Source organism: Mus musculus, chromosome 5 (assembly GCF_000001635.26).
Source record: "Mus musculus strain C57BL/6J chromosome 5, GRCm38.p6 C57BL/6J".
Taxonomy (NCBI): domain Eukaryota; kingdom Metazoa; phylum Chordata; class Mammalia; order Rodentia; family Muridae; genus Mus; species Mus musculus.
Genome location: NC_000071.6, coordinates 43,163,295 through 43,188,447, shown reverse-complemented (window position 1 = coordinate 43,188,447; position 25,153 = coordinate 43,163,295). Strand labels below are relative to the sequence as shown.

General features: G+C 39.5%; 1 long non-coding RNA gene across 1 annotated transcript in view; it reads left to right on the top strand.

The window, feature by feature from the left end:
• Positions 1 to 25,153, top strand: part of Gm7854 (predicted gene 7854) — an 83,669-nt gene that overhangs the window by 46,907 nt on the left and 11,609 nt on the right. Inside the window, exons 5-6 of the long non-coding RNA NR_028417.2 lie at positions 843 to 915; positions 22,420 to 22,529. This is a non-coding gene — a long non-coding RNA (predicted gene 7854). The remainder of the gene's footprint in view (positions 1 to 842; positions 916 to 22,419; positions 22,530 to 25,153) is intronic.

Here is a 25,153-nt window from a genome sequence, read left to right as displayed (position 1 = left end):
GTAAGGGAACTATCATTCTAAATAGTTAACTTCTAAAGACTGTCTAGACACAATTATCAAAAACAAATAGCTCACTACAGGTAATGTTTAAGATCATGCATGTGCACACAACCTCACAACCCCTGTGAAGAACTCATATAGTTTGAGAAGAAACCAATGCTAATTATTAAGTTGCTCAAATCAGAGCTAATAAATTAGCAGACAAAGAAAATAAAAGCCAATAATTAACTTTGTTTTGTTTCTGGTATTATTTCATCAATTTCAACTGTCTTCATTAACTAACTAGAGTTTTAATGCATTTTGCAGCTAAGGTATATTTTATTTTTCTTTATTCCTTTTCTATTTCATTCTTTATGTTTATCAGTGCTATGATTTGAATGTATCCCCAAGTTTCATGTATTGGAGACTTTACTACCAATGCAACAGTATGGAGTACAGGGCCTAGTAAATGTTGGATGGGTTATTAAGGCAAGATAAATTAATGAATAGATCAATTAATTAATTAGTCATTATCTCAGAAGCAGATTAATTATGGCAGGAGTATATTTACTATAAAAGCGAATTTGGGATAAGATTAGACTCTAATGAAGATACTAGATGTTTTGTTGTTTTGTTTTTCAACTTGAAACATACCTAGGCATACCTGGGAAAAGGGGATCTCTGTTAAGGAATTGTTTCCATCAGATTGGCCCATAGGCATGTCTGTAGGGGCATCTTCTTGGTAGACATGGGAGGGCCCAGCATACTGTGAGCAGTATCATCCCTGAGAGGTGGGCCTGGGCTTTATGCTAGTGGCCAGAGAGTGACCAGTAACCATTGTCTTCCCATGGTTTCTACTTTAGTTCCTGCTTCCAGCTTCCTGCCAAGACTTCCTTTAATGATGGACTGTAACCTGAAGCTCAAACCCCAAATGACGTAAGTTCCTTGCAGAAGACTCCACTTCCTAGTAGTTTAATCACCTCCCAAAAGTTCTACAGGCTGGTGACAAAATCTTTAACACATGATCCCTTGGGGGACATTCTAGCTCCAAAGTATTGCGGGTCATCAGTGACAGAATCATTCTGCTCATTTAGAGAGGAAGAATGGCTTTGGGAGATTAACAGTGTTTCTAAGTAGAAACTAAGGACCTGGAAAAGGGCCCTTCAGAGTACTTAGCTCTGATTTCTCAGCCTTCTGCAGGATGGGTACAGCGACTTTGTCTTTTCCTATTGGATTATATTAGAGAATGGCCTGATAATGTCTTGTATTTAATACTCTGTGTCTCTGCAAGAGAACCTTCCTGGGTTACATATGTTTATGAGTACTTTTTATGGTTTTCTTGCTTCTTTGTCTGATGTTAGAATGACAGCTATCAGTTCTCCTTAGCATTCGTGTTTCTGTTTGGAGAGAACTGACCAGCTGTTTATTTTAATCTCATCAAACATTTTAGGATTCAAACCTGAATTCCAACAGTGTGGTGGGAATTCCTAATAGATGCTCATCTGTGTTCATTGGGACTTTTAACTTGTATACCATGCTGGGCCCTGTTTAGTAGTTGAAATGGAGTCATTCTATGTAATATGGTGTTGACCTAAGTCTGAATTTTCTTGCAAAAGTATTGAGGGCTTTGAGGAAACAAAAGTGCTGATTTCCCCCAATCCAGTCATCAGAAATGGACTTGTGCCAACACAATCTCTCTCTAGCTAGTCCTGGCTCAAGTGGTAGCTTTACTCTTTAGAAAGCAATCGCTGGAATCTAACAGCTTCACATTTATATCTCTTCTCCCCGGCTTCTGTTTGGTTTTCCCTCCTTGGCTTGGTAAAGAACACATAGTTACTGAAAAGCGATGCAGAAAAAAAATTAAACAATGAAAATTAGAACAAAGGAGCATGGAAAAACACATTTGTAAGATATGGAGTTTGAGTTTACACTTAGACTAATTTGGTGGTGTGCAATGGAATTAAACACATTTGTTTAAGTGTAAACCTTAGCCAGAGTTTATAAGTAAACTCAATGAACCAGAATTGTTTTTTAATGAGAAATTTAAAATGCCAGTTTGGATGTGTGGTTCATGTGCATACACACACACACACACACACACACACACACACACACACACACACAAACACACACACACACTGTATTTCTCCTCTTAAACTGAAATGGCATCTATTTATCATCTTTCTTTTTTTTCTTTTTTTTCCCAAACTATCTCCTTGACCTTCTAAATAGTGTACAAGATTGTTAAATTATAATATTAAAGGAAAATGCCTTAACATTGTTATAGCATTTAAGAGCCTACTCACTTTCTTGGAGAGGAAATCTATATTTCAGTACAAGCAGAACAAGAAAGCAAAGGGAGTACACTGACAGCTTTCAGACTCTTTAATGTGCATTGGGGACCAGATTAGGAGTTTCGTGTCTAATGCCATAATTTAGACTTTCATAGATTCTTCCACTTGTGTCTTAGCATGAGGAAACCCAGGGAGTCTAGTCAACTGGTCAAAATCATAAGCAAGTTAGCATCGGAGGTTGTATTGTAAGATGGATGCGTGTGAGTGTGTTTCACAGAAGCCTGGGAAATGGGGAGAAAGGCGCCATCTTTACTGGAACAGATGTCAGACTCCACATAGGTATGGCCTTTGTCACCATAGTATGGCTGCTGACTAAGGCAGTGTAGCCTTCTCTGTCCTTATAAAGCCTCGTGAGGAAAACCCTATTTGTAGAAAGTGGACCACAGAAAGGATCTTAAGGTCACTGTAGTGACTTAAGTGAAGGCCATTTCATAAAAGGAACTAAGATTTGAAACAACAGGAACTTCCTGTCTGGCTGTGTGAAAGACACAAGAGTGAGGTCAGACTGTTCACAAGGTTCCTCCAGAAGTCTGGGAAGGAAGCTGCCTCTTCCAGGATTGTGTTCATACCTGACTATTCGCACCTTGGTTTCTCCAGATACATATCTACATCCAGCTCTCCATGCAATCTCATTTTAGCTCATCTACTCTAAAAACAAACCCTTATCTTGGTTAGGATTTAAACATTTTGAGGGCATATAATATGGTCCCCAAAGTCCAGACTTCTGTAGTGAATTAGCTTATTGATTATTTTTCCATACTGAACCATGTACCATACCAAGAATTGACATGTCAAAGAAGCCAGTTTCTCATCTTTCCAGCAGGGAAGTCAGACATTAAACAATTACAGTAAAATGTGCTGTGTTGTTCATTTTTTCTTATGGTCATGACCAAAAAGGGAGGAAAAGACAAAAAAAAAAAAAGGCTACTTAAGGAGGGAGGTACATAGTTTCAGAGGATTCATTTCATATTCTAGTTTTGTGGCACAGTGCACTTGGGCAGAACAGTATGATGGTAAGAACATGTGGCCAGGCTGAATGGGAAGCACCGAAAACAGGGCACAGGAAGAGACTGGCACAAGATATAACCACCAGATGCATACCACCAGTGACCCACTTCTTCCAGCTAGGCCTGCCCCCTTCCTTCCACCACTTCCCATAATACAGTGTTATTGTGAACTAATCAAGGGAGTAATCTATTCACTAGGTCATAGAACTTCTGATCCAGTCTCTGGAGAGTACCGTCACAAACGTACCCAGAGGTATTTTATTAACTCCTTAAGTGTTTTTAACCCAATCAAGCTGAGAGACAAACATAATTGCCTCGGGCACACACACACACACACACACACACACATACACACACACACACACACACAGGGTTAACTATTATGTGCAAATATGTGTGGCATTTAGCAAGGGACAATGATTCAAATAGGACTTTGTTCCACAAGAAATGATGGTGGAAGACCATGCAAGTGGGGCTCATGGGGGTTAATATATAATTCAAGGTGATTGACACAACTGGTTTATCCTTTCATGGAAGTTTTCTGCTTTTTCTTTCAAAGCATTATTAATTTTGTTTTCTTGAATTATTTTTCCTAAGAAATAAAAATAACCTTTCAATGACCAAGACAAAGTAACTTTGAGATCATCTCTTCTTGTATTCCTTAGGATTCTCATTTTATATGTAATTCTAGAAGTTCTTCTTTAATTAATTCATAGTGTCTGTGAATTGCTTTGGTTTAATCCCAGTATCTCAAAGCAATCCAAGTATGTGGTTTTTATTGACAAGCTTGTTGTTACATTGCTACATTTAGCTCAAGGATACTATTGATGGCTCCATGCTATTACACTAACTGAACACCTTAGAAAAAGTGTGGAAATATATTTTCTCTAGAAATTCTCATCCAGTAATAGCATTGATCTTCTAAGATATATTTCAGTCTTTTTAAATGACTATACTTTTTGTTGTTTTGTGTTGTTTTGTATTTTGGCTGTCAGGAAGCTTAAAAGTAAGTTAATGGCTATCCCATTTCATCTTTAATTTGGGGTTTCTGCTGTTTGGAATCTACCTAATAATGCATTGTTCTCATCCCACTAATACCTAATACTTAGTTTGGCTTTCTACTGCTGTGACAAACACCATGAGCAGAAATCACTTGGGGAGGAAAGGTTTTATTTCATCTCATAGTTTATAGTCCATTATGAAGGAAATCAGGATAGGAACTCAAGTCAGGAACCAAAGGCAGGCACTGGACCAGAGAACATGAAAGAGCATTGATTATTAGCTTGCTCTGTACAGCTTGCTCAGCCTACTTTTTTTTACTGTGCAGAACATCAGGACAGAGCTGGCTCCACTCACTTCCTACCTCAATCATTAACCAAGCAAATTCCCTAAAGACTTGCCAACAGACAATCTGATTCAGGTATTTTCTCAATTGAGGTTCCCTCTTCTCAGATGAGGCTAGCTGTGTCAAGCTGAAAAAATTGTAACCAAGACAACAATTTTACCTTTATTATACAATCTCTTTTACTATAGTAATACTGCATAGTATTTATTGGATTATACTTCCTATCAAAAATATTGTGAGATTATTATATGGATTAGAGTGTGCCACTTTTTATTGTATTGTAAATAGTTACTGCTGTTTATCCATTATTATTTTTTTACCCTCCATACCCTACCCCAATGTTCATTGAGCAAGATGCGTACTTTCTTAGCTCTTGGTCCAGGAGGCTTGCACCATCTTTAGCGTGGTGTTGTCTAGAGATGCCCTCTGCTGTCATGGTGTTCCAGGAGCCCAGACCCAATATGGTGAGCATCTGTAGGTTCTTGACTTAGGGGCTCATTTGATGATGGCTATATGGCCCAGGATAGATGAGAGAGACAAGTAGGAAAGGCTCTTTGGGCAGTGAGTCAGACAATCCCTATATCTGAAGAAGAAACCACTGGATGTTGGAGGAAAATTGTGCACTGAGAAAAGGTTCATCATGGAATATAGGCAAAGCAGGTTGGAGGCTCTTTATTGATAAAGTCTAAAGTCTAGCTGATCTCCAGGCTTCTCCTTTCCTGAGCCAAACTATTTAAACCAGTCAGAATTTGTATTGTTTTGTTGTTACAACTCTCATTTCAATGCCTGAAATATTTTTGGGAACAACATAAAGCCCAAATAAAATAAAAGAAAGTGATAGCAAATTTGTAATAACACAGCATTCGTGATTGGATTCCATCTTCTTGATTTGTATGACCTATGTCTAGTGCCTTATTTCTATCCATTCACAAGGGTCAGCCCAAACATCCCTCTGTAATGAAGGCAATTTGAAGTTGCTGACTTAATTATCCAATCAGTTACTGCCTTCTGTGTACTTCCTTCATTCCCCTCCATTTTCACAATCAGAACAGAGTTGTGTTGATGCTCATATGCCTCTTTAGGGATGGTTTATTCCTTAAGGGCAGACACTCCTAGTATATTTTCTGCTATCTAGTAGCTATCAATTCGACCACATAGCTCATTGCTATTCGTAGGGAGTAACTGAAAATTGAGACACAAGAATGCATTGGCTTCTCTGGTGACAGAAGTAGTTTGTTTTTGTGTTTTTGAGTGTATGTGTGTGTGGTTGTTGTTTTTGTTTTGTTTTTTAAAACAAACAACAACAACAACAACGAAAACAACAAAAACAGATAATCTGGGTGTGTTTGGGTCCTTGAGTTGACCTTCTCAATTCCTAAGTAAAGAAACTGAGACTCAGAGAGATAAGGTGACTTGCCCAAAGCCATATAGATTAAACTTGTAGCCAGGAAGGGAAACCAAGACGGGAACTGCCCCAGTCTACTCCCACTCCTTCCCTACTCATCTCTGCTGTTCTGATTCTTGTGTGCCCCTGGCCCTTGGCCTGACCCCCGTTAGAGTATTTCTCTGAATTCTTACTTCTCTGTTGCAAAGAATGAAATGATTCTCACTGGATTGTTGGCCAGAAGCACATCATGTAAACACTTGACAGCACTCTGGGCACCATTAAAATAGGACATTCCATTTTGCCTACTTTCCAAGCCTTGGTACCGTGCAGGAAAAGTCATTCACTTCCTTCAGTGACAGGCAAACATTATAGAACCCTGCACTCTGGCATGGCTACAAAGAGTAAAATTCTAGGCATTATAGAGAGCATCTTTTTTCCATTTGTTTTAGCAAGCATTGTTTCATTTTAATAACCTGTGACAAGATGTCTAGCTAACACGAAACACCTGGTAAACACATCGGAAATATCGAAATGCGGTTACCACTCGAAAGCTCTCCCAAAACACTTGGCTATCTACCCTTTCAGTTTACTTGTTTACTTTTAAATTTTGTACATGCATACATTGCACATTGAGCCCATCCACCCCGCCCCCATCCTTCCTCTTAGGCAGCTTTCTCCTCCTAGATGGTTTTACTTCTTGTTTCGTATCACGTGTACATGCTTGCTTTTATGTATCTACATAAAATTTAGGAACCACAAATGAGATAAAACATATGTTTGTCTTTGTGAGGCTGACTTAAGTCGCTTAATATAATTATCTCCATTTATCTTAATGTAAGATCTGAGACTGCTAGAAGGAAGATGTTGGTAAAACATTTTAAGATACAGGCACAAGCTATCCACCCTCGTGTCAATGGAAGAGTGATACCCTTGTCTCAGTTCGTGTTACTGAGTGGCACATGGAGGCTTTTCTAGCCATAGAAATTCACAGAAAGAGATTGTTTTCTTCAGTGTGCTTAGTATCTGCAAAATAAATTTATAGACATATAGACAGACGGACTGTAACCAGGTATGGTTTTTTAATCCCAGTACCTTGGAGGCTAAGGAATAGGAACATGAACTGGAGACCTGCAGAGGGCTGTGTCTCAAAGAACACACACACACACACACACACACACACACACACACACACACATAGGTGGGGAGAGAGAGAGAGAGAGAGAGAGACTAGAATGTAGATTAATTTGAACTTTGTCACGTATCTGAATTAAATGAAAAAACATAAAAAACTATCTTCTCTTCTTTCATATTGGGCTAGTGCTAAAAAATAATTATTTAAGAAGTTAAGCAAGTTCCATTTATTTTCAAACTATTGTGTGTTAGGAATAGTACTTGGCAGGAGGAAAGGAGATATGTGTGTAACAGGATAGATGAAGATAAGTCTCTGGCTCTGCAGGTAAATGTACTGTAGTCACACTACCACAAGGGCTTGGCTGAAATATCGGGGAGTACCTCTAGGGTAGTTTTAGAATCCAATAGCTAGTCTCCAACTTTCTACTTCAAATTTTCAAGGTGGCTTTTTATCCTATCTCATCATAACTTATCACTATAAATGATGTTAACTCAGCAGTTGCCATGTACTGGGTACCAAGTGTCAGTTTCTAGGTAATACCTTCTACAGATGACAATTCTTAGACCTTTAGACAATGCTAGGATCTCTTGGGAAACAGTCTCTAGTTTTTTTTTCTTTCTCTTCCTCTTCTTCTTTTTCAAGACAGAGTCTTATTAATCAGCTTTTGCTGTCCTAGAACTCACTATATAGACCAAGGTGGCCTCAAACTCACAGAGATTCACTTGCCTCTGATTCCCTACTGCTAGGACTAAAGGCATGCTGCTATATCACCATTGGGCAGAGTCTCTTTTAAAGCTTATTCTTCATTTGCTGATTGGGTTTGCTCATTTTGTTTATTTTAGCAGTTTCATAAGTTGAAATTTGCCCATTAATGCATATTTTATACTTAAGTAGCGCCGATGTTTGTTTTTGGCCACTGTTTTGCTGGTCATGGAGCTAGCTCTTCACAAATCACCAGTTACTCTGTACTTTACAGATGAGGAAGCAGAGCTCAGAGAGTGCACATTTCTGAAGAATAAGGTCTGTGTCCTTCTTGATCTTCTTCTTGTCAGCTGAGCACTGTGCTACTTTCAGATGGCTTCCAGGAATCTGAGGATCCTAGATTGGGGATTTCTCTATGTTTTATGATTTCTTGGGAAATCAGCCTGGAATCCCCATTCTCTTTATTCTCATGTATTTAACTTCATTAGTTCTTTTAAATTGACCTTAGGTTTCCAGTTAGTCACAGTGTGCTGTCCGCTTTGACTGATCTCTTCTCCCTCTCTTGTCTTTTAAAAACAATGTCAACAGAGCACAAATCTACAGGGACAAAACTAATAGTTGGAGACTGGAAAGTGAAGAGAAGGGCTCAAGCACTTTCCTGAGAAGAAACTGACCCAGGTATGACTGACAGCAGAGTAGAAAAGATGCCCATGTAGATGCCTGCGAATGTTGTGCCTGTGGCACCCCGAGAAGCTCTTCAAGGAAATACTAGGAGCACTGGACAGTCAGAGGCACTAGCTAGCACAGGGTGAGTGGCAGACTTCTGCCTCAAGTCTGTCTCCAACCTTCCATAATCAGAAGTCTCTCATCACTTCTTATTGTGAGCTTTTGGTCTTAGGGATGCCAACATCTGGGGAAAGCCGAGTCATCTGACACAAGATCAAAACTGGAGACTAAGTAACATCTGTATAAAACATTCTGACATATCAGTATCCTTTGGCTGCTTAAGATCGCTAGCAACTAGGGATCTATCCATTCCTATGCTTGTGTATGAGTGTATACAAGAGCATGTGTATATGGGTGGGTGTGTATGAGTATGTATGTATGTTTGTCTATGTGCAGGCCAGGGGTCAACCTCAGTTGTTGTTCTTCAGGTACTAGGCTTCTTTTTTATTAGAGGCAAGGTTTTCTACTGCCCTATAACTTATCGAGTGGGACATATTGCATGCCCAATGATTCCCGAGGGGTCTGCCTGTTTCCATTGCACCAGCAATGAAATTATAGGTGTGCACTGCAACACCCATATTTCTTTCCCTGTGTTCAGGAAATTGGGCTCATGTTCCCATTCTTATAAGGCAAACTCTTTACAGATTGAGCTATCTTCCCAATCTGCCCATTTCTATTTCTAGCAGTAGATTGGAAGGCCATTTTTTTGAAGAAATAATATATCTCTAGAGATCTTCATCAACCAGAATAAGACTCTTCCACTACCACTAGCAAAACCCAGCAGTTAAATCCTAGCCTGGAATCATATTGCTTCTAATAAAACATCTGTATTCTTTACTCTTTAAAAAGTTGTATCAAAAACCCTGTGTAACTAGTTAGTTCATGAAACTCTATCAAATAAAATATTAGAGCACACAAAAGTTCAACCAACCAATAATTAAAAAAAAAACCAATTATGAAAATGATTGTGCTTAAGTGAAACTGGGAAAATAGGGAAAGCTTTGAAAAACATGTTACTGATAGAGTCACAAACACAAGGAAATTTGTTTTCTCAATGTCACACCAAGATGTTTTCATAAAGGGAACATTGGAGCAATTAAAAACCTCTACGGGAAACGTATTTTTATTTTGCTTTATCCCTCAAAAATTTCAAATCACATATAAAATTTAGGAACTAACTGTTGAAGAATACAAGTAAAGATGGTGGACAAAGAAGGAAGGAAAGAAAATTAGACACTTGTTCCAGGCACTCCTACAGCTAAACATTAGGGAGATTCAGAAAGAGAAGATAGAAAAGTATACCCGAGGGCTGAGAGGTAGATCAGCAATGAGTGCTTGCCGCACAAGGATGAGGGCTTGGGTCAAATGTGAGATTGAATGTATAATGTTGACACTGTGAGACTGTGGGGCTGTGGTACCTGATGAATTAGTGGTGCTTGGTGGCCACCAACCTAGCTGTGGATACAGCTAGAGACCCTGTCTCAAAGGAATAAGGTGTATGGCGATAGCTTCATTATGCCCATGGGTATTTGCATGCCCCCATACAAATATGTATATTACACACACACACACACACACACACACACACATACTAGTACACACATACATACACTCCATACATACTCATACACAAAATGACTAGATAATAGATAATAAAAAGGATAAAGTGTTAAAAATAACATAGGGATGACTCTCTTATTCATGTATGTGAGACTGTATACTGATAGGCTCCAGGTATATAGTATTTTTCGTCAAGGCATTATAAGTTCTTAACTTCAGGATATTTAGAACAAAGGTAAAGGGAGAAAGGATGTCAGATGGCTTCAGCCAACACAGCAACATTGGATGGTAAAACAGAGCAATATAGTCAAAGGTTTGAGGCATAGAAATCACATGTTTTGTACTCAGGCAGTCAATCATTGAGTATATAAAGTAGTACATAGGCATTTTTGGCATAAAGGGTCAAGCACCTTACTCACTAGAAATTGTAGTAAGCTTATGGAAAACAAGCTTTAAAAAATGAAGTTCTGCTTGACATGGTGGCTCATACCTTTAATCCCAGCATTTAGGAGGCAAGGGCCAGCCTGACCTACTTAGTGAGTTCCAGGATAGCAAGAGCTACATAGCAACACCCTGTCTCAAAAAAAAGTGAGATTAGTTGATTGCTTAAATAATCAAAATAAAATGAAGTTTGTGTGGCAGGCTTGGGCATTGGTCAAACTGGAGCATGGTGGTAGCTACAAAGTAGAAGATAGAGAGTGGGAGAGGAATGTGGAAGAGAAGGCAATATTCGATCAAGTATTCTTAAATTGTAGTAGAGCATTTGTAAAATTAGCCTATAGGTTTGAAAAGGTCAATGAAAAAAGTAATAATAAACACACTGAAAAAAAAAAAAAAGGAAGCCAGGCGGTGGTGGTGCACGCCTTTAATCCCAACACTTGGGAGGCAGAGGCAGGCAGACTTCTGAGTTCAAGGCCAGCTTGGTCTACAGAGTGAGTTCCAGGACAGCTAGGGCTATACAGAGAAACCCTGTCTCAGGGAAAAAAACAGGGAAATAAAACAAAAACAAAAACAAAAACAAAAACAAAAAACAAGGGCTTATTAACAAGTGTAGGAAAAACCAGAAAACATGAGGAAAGACACATAAACCCAGTGTGCTTCTTGCTGAGGAATAAACAACCTTTCTGTGGTCAGAATAATGCAAATACCTATTATTGAGTAACTCAACATTTTATGCAGAATTAAATTCAGGGATGAGGGATGTTGAAGGCTATGTCCATACCATGTGTAACAGGAAGAATAGTAAGTAAGGTCTATAATTTGTAGAATGAGATATGCTACTGTAAGTATCCTGTTTGTAAGATATACTAGTGTAAGGATCCTATTTGCAAGATATACTAGTGTAAGAATCCCATTTTCAAGATAGACTAGTGTAAGGATCCTATTTGTAGACAGGAATATAATTACAAAGAGAAGTAAAGTAGTTGAACATAGTTGGCTCAGATGCTAGATATCACAATCTTTTAGTATAAGACAATATACTTTTTTTAAAAAAAATTTAATTTAGAAATAACATTTCATCCAGCTTTAAAAAATTCTGCTTCCTGGGTAGTTTTGCTTGCTCTCCTTCATAGAATCTAAGTGCATGTGAGTAATCATCATTGCCAGCCTCACCAGTTTTAGAATCAGCCAGGAGATACACCCTGGCAATGACTTTGAGAATGTTTACTGAGGGAGCAAGACCCTCCCTGAAGGAAGGTGGCAGCATTCTGTGGGCTGGTGTCTAGGAATGAGTAAAAAGAGGAATGAGGAAGGTCAGCTAAGGCCTAACATCCCCACCTTCTCGGCCTCCTCATCCACCCATCTGTGAGTAAGCACCGATCATCCTGGCGGAGAGGCTCTCCTGATGTCATGGGGGAATATAAGGGACTTATCTTGTGCAGAATTCACACTGGAGAGGCCATCGTTTGTGTCCATCAAGAAGAAATTCCAGTTCCCTTCTCCCTAAAATGATAACAGTAGAACAGCTAACCACAGTAACAATGGGATTGAAATATTAAAAGGGAAAATATCAATCTAGAGTTCTGCTACTTAGCATCTCACCTCTTTTCATTTTCCTGCTCCTGTCTGGCTGCCGTCTATGTGCAGACATGATATGCTCGCTGTCATTGGTGAAGAAGTGATTTTCTGTAATGATTCACTCATACATGCAACACTCTGACACCTTTTCCTTTGTGGACACATGGTCTTAATAATGGTTATTATAAACAGCTGTATAGTATTTCACAAGCACTATCCTTCTTCATCCTCTAAATGGCCATATTGATCAAATCTTTCTTACTAAATAGTTGTCATGGTCATATGTATCTCTTAATTTTTTTGATCATTTATCTAAATTATTTCCTAGTAGATGCTAAATTGCTTATTGTAGTGGTTTAAATAAAAATTATTCCCTAAAATGCCCATGGGAGGAGATAGAGAGACAAAGTGTGGAGAAGAGACTGAAGAAAAAAACCATCCAGAGACTGCCCCACCTGGGGAGTCACCCCATATATAGTCACCAAACCCAGACACTATTGTGGATGCCAACAAGTGCTTGCTGACAGGATCCTGATATAGCTGTCTCCTGAGAGGCTCTGCCAGTGCCTGTTAAATACAGAGGTGAATGCTCACAGCCAACCACTGGACTAAGCACAGGGTCCCCAATGGAGGAACTAGAGAAAGGACTGAAGGAGCTGAAGGAGCTTGCAGCCCCATAGGAGGAACAACAATATGAACCAACCAGTATCCCTCAGAGTTCCCAGGGACTAAATCACTAACCAAAGAGTACACATGGAGGGACTCATGGCTCCAGCTGCATATGTAGCAGAGGATGGCCTTGTTGGACATCAATGGAAGGAGAGGCCCTTGGTCTTGAGAAGGCTCAATGCCCCAGTGTAGTAGAATCCCAAGACAGGGAAGCAGGAATGGGTGGGTTGGTGAGCAGGGAGAGGGAGGATGGGGTAGGAGGTTTTCAGAGGGGAAACCAGGAAAGGGGATAACATTTGAAATGTAAATAAAGACAATATCTAATAAAAAATGAAAAGAAAAGTTGTTCCCAGTAGACTCACATACTTAAATATGTGCTCCTTGGTTAGTGGTTCTGTTTGGGAATGTAATGGAACTTTTAGGACATGGAGGCTTGCTTGAGAAAGTATGTCATTGAGGGGCACATTTTGCAAGTTTATAACTTGTTCTCCTTCCAGCTTGCTCTGTGATTCCTGTGTGTCAGAATGTGATCACACATCCCTCTGCTCCAGTTGCCTGCTAGGCCATGCCTCCCTTGCCATTTTGGGCTCCCTCTCTGAAACTTACCATAGCCCAAGTAAGTGTTTCTATCTGTAAGCTGACTTTGGTCATTATATTTTATTTCAGCAACAAGGCATTGGTTTTTTTTTTTTTTTGTGATTTAAAAGGTAGAAATAAAAAAAAAAATCAAATCTCAAAATGTAAGGATAAAATAACCGTGTGTGTGTGTGTGTGTGTGTGTGTGTGTGTGTGTGTGTACTCTTGTCTCTATTTCACATCCATCCATTTGCTAACCAAAATTTCTAAAATTCCTTTTGACTGATTACTTGGTTACATTTCTCATCACTATGCCCAAATATTGGCAAGGCTCACAGGCTGAGAGAATGTAAGCCCATCAGGGTAGGGAAGGCTTAGCAGTAGGGCCAAGTCATCTGTGGTAGCAGGATCAGGAAATGACTCCTACATTGCTGGTGGGATTGCAAGCTGGCACAACCACTCTGGAAATCAGTCTGGCAGTTCCTCAGAAAATTGGACATAGTACTACCTGAGAACCCAGACATACCACTGCTGGGCAAATACCTAGAAGATGCTCCAATATGTAATAAAGACACATGCTCCACTATGTTCATAGCAGCCTTATATATAATACCCAGGAGCTGGAAAGAACCTAGATTCCTTCAACCAAGGAATGGATACAGAAAATGTGGTACATTTACACAATGGAGTACTACTCAGCTATTAAAAACGATGAATTCAGACGGGCGTGGTGGCGCACGCCTTTAATCCCAGCACTCGGGAGGCAGAGGCAGGCGGATTTCTGAGTTCAAGGCCAGCCTGGTCTACAAAGTGAGCTCCAGGACAGCCAGGGCTATACAGAGAAACCCTGTCTCGAAAAACCAAAAAAAAAAAAAAAAAAAACAAACAAAAAAAACCAAACCAAAATAAAACAAAACAAAATGATGAATTCATGCAGTTCTTAGGCAAATGTATAGAATTAGAAATTATCATCCTGAGTGAGGTAATTCAATTTCAAAAGAACACACATGGTATGCACTCACTGATAAATGGTAGCCCAAAAGCTCCAAGTAACCAGGATACAATTCACAGACCACATGATAAGAAGGAAGACCAATAAGAAGGAAGACCAAAGTGTGGGTGCTTCTTTGAAGCAGAACAAAATACTCACAGGAGCAAATATGGAGATAAAGTGTTGTGTAGAGACTGAAGGAAAGGCCACCTAGATACTGTCCCACCAGGAGATCCCATATATAGTTACCAAACCCAGACACTATTGTGGCTGCCAAAAAGTGCATGCTGAAAGTAACCTGATATGGCTGTCTCCTGAGAGGCCCTGCCAGAGCCTTAAAAACACAGAGGTGGATGTTCATAGCCAACCACTGGACTGAGTGTGGGGTCCCCAATAGAGGAGTTAGAGAAAGGACTGAAAGAGCTGAAGGGGTTTGCAACACCATAGGAAGAACAAAAATATCAACCAACCAAACCCCCCAGAACTCCATATATAGCAGAGGATGGCCTTGTTATGCATCAATGGGAGGAGCGGTCCTTGGTCCTATGAAGGCTCAATAGATGCCCCAATCGAGGGTGGGGAGGTGGGAGTGGGTGGGTGGATGGGTGGGTGGAGGTACATCCTCATAGAAGCAGGGGGAAGGAGGATGTGAAAGGGTGTTTCTGGGAGGGAGGGAAACCGGGAAAGGGGATAACATTTGAAATGTAAATAAAGAAAATATCCAATTTAAAAAAAAGAATGAAAGAGAGAGAGAAAGGAAGAAAGAAAGAAAGAGAGAGAGAAAAGAAAGAAAATAAGAAAAAGAAGAGAGAGAGAAAGAAAGAAGACAGAAAGACAGAGAGAGAGAGAGAGAGAGAGAGAGAGAGAGAGAGAGAGAGAGAGAGAGAGAGAGGAAAAGAAGAGAGAGAGAAAGAAACTACTTGCTCTTATCTTGAACAGCCGGGAAGCAAAGACAGGACAGGAAGCAGGTCTAAGCTATCTATAAATCTCAAGGTCCATTCCTGGGGACCCACTTACTCCACTGAGGCTCTCCTCCTAAAGGTTTCACAACCTTGTTTAACAACATCACAAACTGGGGACCAAATGTTCAAACATATGCGCTTATAAGAGCCAATTCCCATTCTCATCGTAACACCTGTGTTTGAGCTTCGTATGCATTATTTACTCCCCTCCATTGGCCCTTACTCCGCCTTGAGGTACTGTGCAAAACAAATGTGCTCTCTTCTTCCACATGACAGCCTTTTAAATATTTGAGGATGATAATCACAGACAAGTTGACCTTTGAACAGTCTTTCGACTGAAATATTCCCCATCCCTACTTGTGAGTTGTCCTACTCATTCACCTTTGCTGTTTTCTGCCCCAGTTACCCAACTTTCTTCTGCCCTTGCACACCATCCACAGTTCTCTAGCCTCCTGGTACTTGATCCATGCCTCGGCATCCTGTTAAATTAGAAATTCCATCAATTAGAAGAAGCGCCGTTGTTGCTCATGCCTCACTAAGACTAGCAGACTGAGCAGCACTGACAATTCCGTTCTGACATGATGTCAACTACTGAGGCCTACTTCATCTTCAGAGATGTTAAAATGTGAAAGAAATAAGTGCGAGGTAGGATCAGTGAAACATGAGAAGGCAGTTGTTTCTTTTTAAGTTAACTTCAGCATGTCAGGGCATGTCGTTCAGTGTGACCCCTGGAGCCGGATAGATTATTTTTATGGATTTTTTTACTTTTCTGATGGTAGTTGTTGCTGCCTGGGACTCTCATACTTTATGATCCTGAGAGTGAGTGAATGGGGACTTTATGACTGTTCTCTCTCTCTCTCTCTCTCTCTCTCTCTCTCTCTCTCTCTCTCTTTCTCTCTCTCTCTCTCTCTCTCTCTCTCTCTCTCTCTCTCTCTCTCTGTGTGTGTGTGTGTGGCCCATGACAAAGCTTTATAGATCCATCCTAAAGATAACAACGCAGTTTTGGTTCAATAGTCACTGATGGGCCACTTGGTTATATAGCACAAATTCAGGAATGGGAATAAAGAAATTGCAAAGTGCTGGTGATGGGTTTTATGTGTAATCAGCTTAAAAATAAACCAAGACTGAAGAACTCTTAACTATCTGTGGTCACAGACCCAAATAGCAATGACATAGATCAACACTGTCAAAAGAGTGATTTAGCAAGTCCAGTGTGGGAAGTGGTAGGAAGATGTATAGATCTAGAGCTTTAAGTAATAGCATTGTTACATGAGAACATCTGTGAATACATATAAATTTGAACCATAGTTTAAAGATACAATAACCCTAGCTTTTTAGTAAGTTCACAATCATCTTCATTCAAATTCAGCAATTTAGGCACATTGTTTAGTTGGTGTATCTTCTTGGGTATTCTTTTTTGAAATTGAGACATTTCAAAACTGAGTATTTTTGGCAATTCCTTTAATATGCATGACTTGTATTATTTATTCAAGTAAAAATAAATGTAGGACTTTTAATAGCAAAATTTACACTATGATCCATTCAAAGTCTTCTTTGTAAAATGTTAGAAAACACAATCCATTTTGCAATTTTCCCTAGTAATTTTGTTCTACAAAATTCTGAGGGAAATTACCCTAGCAGATACTAAAGGATTTTGCACATGAGAGACTCTTTTGTAAGGCTTGATTCCTGCTAGCTTCTGGGGGCAACATTTTCACCTACATGTCAATCTATAATGCTAAGCAATGGATGTATTTGTTTAAACAGACCTTATTTAATAAATGTTGCTGACTCCCTGGCCCTGAGCCCTAGATCTCATTGAGCACTGAAATTCACACATCAATGAAAACTTCTCTGACAAAGACATTTTTTTCCATGATACTTCCTTGTGCTTGCAAAAACTAAATAGAGCTTCAGCACTGCTCTTGAGGGTCACTCCACACAGCAAGATACCCAGCCAAAAGCACCTAAGTGTGCACCATGTGGCACCTAATACACTGCAGGAAAGGCCTACACTGACAGTACAGGCAGTAAGACAGGAGGGCGACATACTGCTGTGTTATAGGTTGGCTAGTAATGTGAGGGATGGTGGCTCCCAATAGCTGGCGTATTGGCTTCAAAAACTTTACAAATACCAGCTTTGAGACCAAAAATATATTTTAGCATGAGGGAAATTCAGAAATACAGACTCTGCCAACAATGATGTATACTGCCTAGACGTAGTGCTCACACTTTTCACTGTTCTTCTTGCCTCTCCTCTTAACTACTCAACTTTCTCACATCTTTAGAAACTTAGCAACACAAGGGGTACATGATGGTACTATAAATAATTCTATACTATCACCTGAATCATGTCAATCAGAAATAATATGTATATATTGCATGCACACATTTTTATGCATATATATTTACGATTCTGTATATAATTTATTTATTAATCCAATGTTTCTGATGTCTAAAACATTCCAGGCATTGCCCTAGACAATGATGGCACATCAATAACACAATAAATCACCTGTGCTTATGAATCTTTCCTTGTCATGTAGAGATAGACAGTAGGCATAGTATATGCACGTAGCACAGACCAAGGTGACAAATGCCTTGACTTAACTCAGAAGTGTAACATAGCTTTCCAGTTTGTGATCATTCTCAATTTTGGGGATTTTAGCTTCAAGAAATGTGATTAAATTTTTCTAAAACGAAGCCCAAAGAATAGAATGTGAATGGAAAATTCAAAACTTAAACCGGAGATGTTTTTTTAAATACCAAATGGAGACATCCAATTGATATATTACAAATCTGAATTAGATAAGAAGTCAAGTCTGAAACTGATTTGGGAGGCACTAGCTTATGGATGGTACATAGAGTCACAAGATTATATGCAACTGTCTAGCTAGGGAGGTCATGTTTGCATGCATGTCAACGTTGAGAGGGAAATTGGGAGATGTGGTGGCACCAAAAGAGAACGAAAAAAAAATGCGTAGAAAGAAAACCAACAAGAAAGACATCTACTCCAGAACCACAACAAAAATTCAGGGTCCTGACCCCCTAGCGCTGTGTCCTTTGCTGCTCCTGAAGGTTTTCGGACTGATACTCCTTTCTTTTCAAGCTCCTGACTCTTTGTTTCCCAGAGTGTTGCTTAAATAATAATGGAAGTGTTGGGTTTGCCAGATGGTAATTGCTAAAATGGCTTCCCTTACTCTTTAAGTCTTCAGGGCATCATTCTAGTGTTCTGTAACCTTCAAGCATATGTGTAAATAGTTCAATGACTTCATTATCTAACTCCCTGAACAACAAAGCCCAGAATCACCCAGAATCCACCTCCCTTTCTCATAAAATGAAGCAATGAGCCATTTACCCTAAAGGACCTCTACAAGGAGGTCTGGTTACTTCCAGAGTCCTTCAAATTGTGTGCTTTGTTGGTTTTTTTCATAATTTTACTTTTCCTTAGAGGGATAACATTAATATAAAAAACAAATGAATTTTGAACTCAATAAAATTTTCACTTCTTTCTCAGGCCCATTTTCCCAGATCTAGGCAAAAAAATTTCAATTCCAGATGCTACTTCCATACCCACTTATACGAACAGCTGTTTCTTCTGTCTACCCCTGCCCACTGCCCACATTATATCTTTCATTGATTTTTTTTCTTTAATTAAGTTTTTATCTCACTGATAAACATATTAGCAATGTGAGTCAGCTCAACATTATCATAGTGGTACCTCACGCTCTACAGATTTTTTTTTAAACAACTGAAATTTAGTTAAATCAATTCAGTTTCCATTTCTTCTCTCTAATCCCTTCCATGTAATTTCTCTTGTTCCCCTTCAAAACAAGAAAAAACCCTCTTTTTCTTTGTTATTGTTACACACACACACACACACACACACACACACACACACACACACACACACCTAAATATGACCTACTCATTCTCTTTAATGTAACCTATGTGTATATAACTTTAGGACAGACCACTTGGAATTGGATAACAAATTAAGGGATTTCCCCTGAAGAAGACTATTTCTCCCCTCTCACCTGTCGTTAGTTGCCTGTGATTCTTTATCTGGGTGTGGGGCCCTGTGAGGCCTCTTCTTTCCTGTCAGCTTGTCTATTGATGTTGTACTTCTCCACTTGTTGTTTAGGAAGGCATGGTTTGGAGGTATCATGGGTGTGTGTGTGTGTGTGTGTGTGTGTGTGTGTGTGTGCGTGTTTCTTCTCATTTCTAGGATACACAATCTCACATCAGATATTCTGGCTCTTCCAGTCTCGCTCTCTTCACTTTGACCCATGTGGTTTTCTGTACTTGTCTCCAAGTTTTCATTGATTTTACTTACCTGTCCTGAAACTCAATTTTCAAAAATAATGGAATTAAATGCTGCTTTGTATTGTGTCCCTGACTTTCTTTTTCATGTGCTGTAATGTCTGAGAGAGACATCCACGTTGTGGCATGTAGTAATGGGTCATCCTTTTATATTCCATTCGGTAGTATTCATTTACACACACTTCAAATTATGTTCTCACTTCACTGAATAAAGACTCCTAGAGCCATTCATGTGTCTGAATATTACAAATAAAATAATTCTTATGGACTTGCATTTATTTCCCTTGGTTATATATTTATGTATGAGTTAGTAGAAGTATACATATATTTTGGAGAGGAATTGCTAGATTATAGCATGAGCAAGATTGGGCTGAGATGTCTTATCACTAGTGGCTTCATATGGACCTGTTTGAGCAAGATTTCCAGGGCCATTTTGAAGGCAGGGTTCAGGGCCCTCAGTACACAGGTGGCTATGTATGGGCCCACTTGGGCAAGGTTCTGGGACAGGTAGCAGAGCATGGTGAGGCCAAAAAGGTCTTACAAAGGGCATTCATCTTTGTTTGTTTTTTTAACACGGGTTCTAGAAATTAAACTTGGTTCTTGTATTTTAAAGGCAAACACTTTACTCACTGAGCTATCTCCCCATCTCACTAACAGGGTTTTTTCTTTTTCTTTTCAACTCTTTTTCTTTTTCATACATTCTAATGTTAAAGTTATTTACCATTATGCTTTTAAATTAACATTTTTAATATTTTCATCAAACGATACAATGCTCAGTTTTGGGTTTTAAAACTCAATGGTATATGAGTCTTTTGGGAATCTCATAACAAAATACAACAGATTGGTTCTTTAAAACAGAAGATAGAAGTTGAACATTTCACAGATTTGGGTATTCAGATACCCAATTCAAGGTATCATCTAGGTCATTTTTCTTGTAAAAGACATAGGTGAGGGTACTAGTAGCTTCCTTCTCCTGCTGGCTCTGGAGGACTTGAGCTTGTACCAACCTGATCCTGTCTCAAATTGATGTTCCTATGTAATCTTACCCCTTCCTTCCAAGGATGTGAAAGACCCTATTTACAAACAAACTCCCATTTTGATGTTCTGGGTTGCCAAGAAATTTGACAGGAAGGGCATCATTCAATCTTCTACATTTAGTAACACTTGTTTGTGACTTTTTACATCCTCGAGGTGACTGATAACTATATAGTTTTGAATATGTGTATATTACATCAGGTTATGTATAAAGATGTAGACAGAACCCCAATTATTAATAGTTTTATTTTGAGAAGTGTGACTGGAAAAGGTTAAAGAGGGTATAGGGAACTTTCGGGATAGCATTTGAAATGTATGTAAAGAAAATATCTAATAAAAAAAAAGAGAGTCATGCATCTAAGATGCTTCAGGCTCTGTTCTGGAATCTTCAGAAAATCTCATATATTTTCAAGAGCTGAGCTCTGCAAACATTAAAGCTGTGTCTACTGGGAATTTACTGGGAAAGCAGGCAACAGAAGCAGCTTCTGCCCACAGGAAAGAAACTTTGTTCTGAGTGTCACTTCTGTTGCTCTTGTAAGATTTCTAGCAATACATTAGTCATCTTTCCTGCCCCTCTTTCCAGTGTTGACTGCTATGTCTTGTTATTTTTGTTGGTTGTAGGAATAGATTTCCTAGGAATTAAAACCTCTGAATTCTGATGTCAATGAGGAGGGAAATTCCCAATGTACTTGCTGTCAAATAAACATAAACACATAACGATTGCATTCTGTCAGACTTTTTTTTTTTTGCAGCTTTTTATAATTTTGTAAATTATAAAAATTTACAAAATTAGTCTGGTTAGTTTTGTCAAATTAACACACATGGGAAGAGGGAAATTCAATGGAAGAATTCACTTCCTCAGATTTGCCTGTGGGCGTATCTGTGAGGCCATCTTGATTTTTAGTTGATGTACACGAGTCCTGCTCATACAGATACCCACAGCCAAACGTGATGCTGAGGGAGAGTCTAAATTAGAACACTCCATTGAGCCTCAGGGAATCCCATGGAAGAGGCTGGAAAGATTATAGGATTCAGAGGGTATGGAGGATAGCAGGAGAACTCACTAAATCAACCAAGCAGAGTACATATGAGCTCGCAGAGACTGAAGTGGCATGCCCAGGGCCTGCAGAGGTCTGCGCCATGCTGTCTTGCATATGTTGTGCCTATTCACTTGGTGTTTTGTAGGATTTCTAATTGTGGGAGCATGTATGACTTTGACTTGTCTGTCTGCTCTTAAGATTCTTTTCTCCGTGTTGGACTGCCTTGTGCGACTCGGTGTGAGGCCTTTTGCCTTGTCTTTACTGTACATTCTGTTGTGTCATGTTTGGCTGTTCTCTCTTGGAGGCCTGCTCTTTTCTGAACGGATATAGAGGGGGGATGTATCTGGGGGAGAAGGGAGGCGTGTGGGAGAAGCTGGGAGGCGTGGAGGGAGAGGAAACTGGTTGGCATGTGTTATATGAGAGAAGAATCTAATCTCCATTTTTAAAAGCACAAAACAAAGAAATGGGGTTGGGTCAGAAATGCAGCTTACCTTGTTGAGGGTGGTAGCATCCCTGAGCAGGTTGGCCAGACTGAGGTGTGTAAGAAAGGTAGCTGAACATGTGAACATGGACCTAGGAAAAAGACATTAACCTGCAGTTTCCTGTGTCCAGGTTCCTGCTCTGTTGCCTGTACCCTGGATTGCTCACCACCTGAGCCTACCTGCCCTTGTGGGGTTGGAGGTGAGGTGTCACAAAGTCATCAACACAGACTCTGGAAGCAGGTGAGAAATGCTGCAGCAAGCTCTCTGAACACTGCTGTAAGCTTCTTTAATACCTTCCACCCTCGCCTCATTGGTCCCAAGAAAGCATCTCTTCTAAACAGCAGTTCCTGATTGACCGGCTTTGGCTATGCTAGCAATCCTTGATCTATGAGGCACTCCTCAATTAGGTCCTCCTGCAGGAGATGGTTTTGCGGCTGCACCCCTCCCCTTTCCCCGCCCCCTGTATTTACATAGAGGCTGCCCAGGTTCCAGAGATGATGGACTTGAACCTGTAAGCTAAAGAAAACCTTTCCCCTCCCAAGTTGGTTTCGGTTAATGTTTATCACAGCAACAGAGAAGCTAAATGGAACAGATCCAGTAGGGGAAGCCTTTGGATCATAGTGGTCCTACTCTGCCTTGGCCAGAGAGCAGTGTCAGTGTTTAGCACAATGCCATCGGGCAAGTACTGACTTTCATTCATCATTTATTAAAATACAGTTTTAAAATACATATAATCTTGCTTTATATGATGTGCTGAGCTATATATTTGCAAAATTACCTAATTAAAGCCATGCACCTTCCTTCTGGGAGATCACACTCTTGAGGCAGAAAAACAGGCCCCAGCTGCTAAAAGTGCATAATGCTCTTGCAGAGGACCGGAGTTCAGTCCCCAGCACCCACATCAGGTGGTTCACAATTTCCCATAAGTCCAACTCTAGAGAAATAATACGCCTCTGGCCTCTATAGTCATTTACACACAAATTTACATACCTCACAACACACACACACACACACACACACACACACACACACACTTAATCATAATAACAGTAACCCTCTTTTTAAAAATAAGCAAACATAGACTACCATAGAAACCTTATACAAGCAATGCCTCATTTCATCTAAATATAGTGATATGAGTGTAAGAAGAGTCATGGGCCGGGCGTGGTGGCACACACCTTTAATCCCAGTACTCGGAAGGCAGAGGCAGGCGGATTTCTGAGTTCGAGGCCAGCCTGATCTACAAAGTGAGTTCCAGGACAGCCAGAGCTATATAGAGTAATCCTGTCTCAAAAAACAAAAACAAAAACAAACAAAAACAAAAACAAAAACAACAACAACAAAAAAGAAGAGTTATGCTAGAAATGTTGACTAAGCGGAGATCTGTGGCACCTGTGGACACTAACGGTTACTCAATAAACAGATCCTTGCCAATGAGGAAGTCAAGGAATGTCCCTATGGCCTCCTGTACATAGGAAGAGAGCATTTGGAGTTTTCTTCATTTAATTGCAGTGTGATTCAATAGGAGAACATAGTCACCTTTATACAAGTAATCAGAATGTATGAAGTCTTCCAGGATTCACAGGCTCAAACAACAACCAGTAAATTGGTGTGTAAAGTGTATTTTATAATATGAATTGTTTAGGATAAAGCTTTCTGATGAACCGTCATTACGTGCTTCACCTCAGGTTAGTTATTAGTTACATGCTTTTTTCTTGAATAAAAGTTTAGCTTTTGACGAACTGGCCAGGGAAGCAGGCTAACTGCCAGTCTTCACCTCTGCCCCAGCTCCTCCGAGTCTACTCCCTTAGTCTTACCCTGCTGCATCTCCCTCTCCCTCTTTACCCACATCTTCCCCTCCTCACTTCCCTCCCGCACTCATTGCTTTATCTCAGTCCCCAACTCTAGCAGGCACTCCCTGGGAACCCACAGGCCACTGCGGCCAGGGAAGCAGCTAGGCTAACGTTGTTATTGGAAAGGAAAAAGAAAAGAAAACTCCAAACTAGAAGTCAAGGTGTATTTGAATCCACAGACAGTGGGCTGACTACTGCTTTTTTTATTTTTGATAACAGAATTGTGGCAATAAGGTATCAAATTAACCTTATTTATAAAGAGCAAGATGCCATGAAGAGGTTTAATTGAGCTGAGGGCTGGCTAAGATACATTTCTTATATTCTGAAGAGAGAAGCCTGCATGCACTCTCTCTGTGCTCCTTTGGAGGGCTGTCTGAGCATTAGCGTACCTGTCAGTCCCTTTAGTACCAGGAGAAGTGTTCTATGACAATTCTATTGGAGATAGAAGATATCATTGAATAAAATGTAATCTTGCCTTTATTTTGCACATGAACCTCTTGGAGGACAAAACAAGCAAACCTATTATTTCAAGAAATACTACTGGATAAGAAAATGTTTCTCAGGGTTTTAAAAAAACAATCCTTTTGAGGTAATATTCTTGATTTTTATGCAAAATGACATTTTCACTTTTTTTTTAAAAGCTTACTTTTCTTTTAACTAGCTTGTGTGTGTATATATATATATATATATATATATATATATATGGGTTTAGATAACATTTTTGTATTAACTAAACAAGAATTGTGCAAGACCTGACACATTGAAAACAAACTACATGCCAGCCCTGGGGATTATATGCTCGCTGTTCTAGAACTCAGGAAGCTAAAGCAAGAGTATTGCTCTGAGTTCATGGTTCATATGATATGATTGAGCTACTCTTGGTTACCTGGAATAAAAGTATTAAAAGAAAAAAAAAGGAAAGTAACCCAGTTATTAATTATGTGAAACAGTTTAAATGTAGAGAAAATAAAAATAAATGCTAGAATAAGTATCTATAGATGACCCATCTAA